The following is a 299-nucleotide window of genomic DNA, read 5'->3' on the forward strand; positions in this document are numbered from 1 at the left end:
TGTTCCGAATCTTCGACTGATAAAATCTAGATTGTTAACGATGGATAACTCTTTCTAAAGACGATCGGTAAAATCTGGAGCGTTAACAAACAACTTATCTTTTATGAGTCGTTGTATTATAGTGGTGAGTATTCCTGCCTGTCACGCAGGTGACCCGGGTTCGATCCCCGGCAACAGCGCGATTTTCATTTTGTTTTCCGTAGTTTTGACGGAATTNTGCAACGGCGATTTTAATTTTATTTCCGTAGTTTTGACGAGACTCGAAATTGGACAGCGGTGAGCCTGTCATGCCGGCAGTT

The 299-nt window shown here is 42.6% G+C and overlaps 1 non-coding gene across 1 annotated transcript; it reads left to right on the plus strand.

Annotated features, from left to right (window-relative positions):
• Window positions 1-107: 107 nt before the first annotated feature.
• On the plus strand, window positions 108-179 carry TRNAD-GUC. The gene has a single exon. It is a non-coding gene; the product is annotated as a tRNA-Asp (tRNA).
• The last annotated feature ends 120 nt before the right edge of the window (window positions 180-299 follow it).

Source organism: Cucurbita pepo, unplaced genomic scaffold (genome assembly GCF_002806865.2).
Source record: "Cucurbita pepo subsp. pepo cultivar mu-cu-16 unplaced genomic scaffold, ASM280686v2 Cp4.1_scaffold015495, whole genome shotgun sequence".
In the NCBI taxonomy this organism is placed as follows: Eukaryota; Viridiplantae; Streptophyta; class Magnoliopsida; order Cucurbitales; family Cucurbitaceae; genus Cucurbita; species Cucurbita pepo.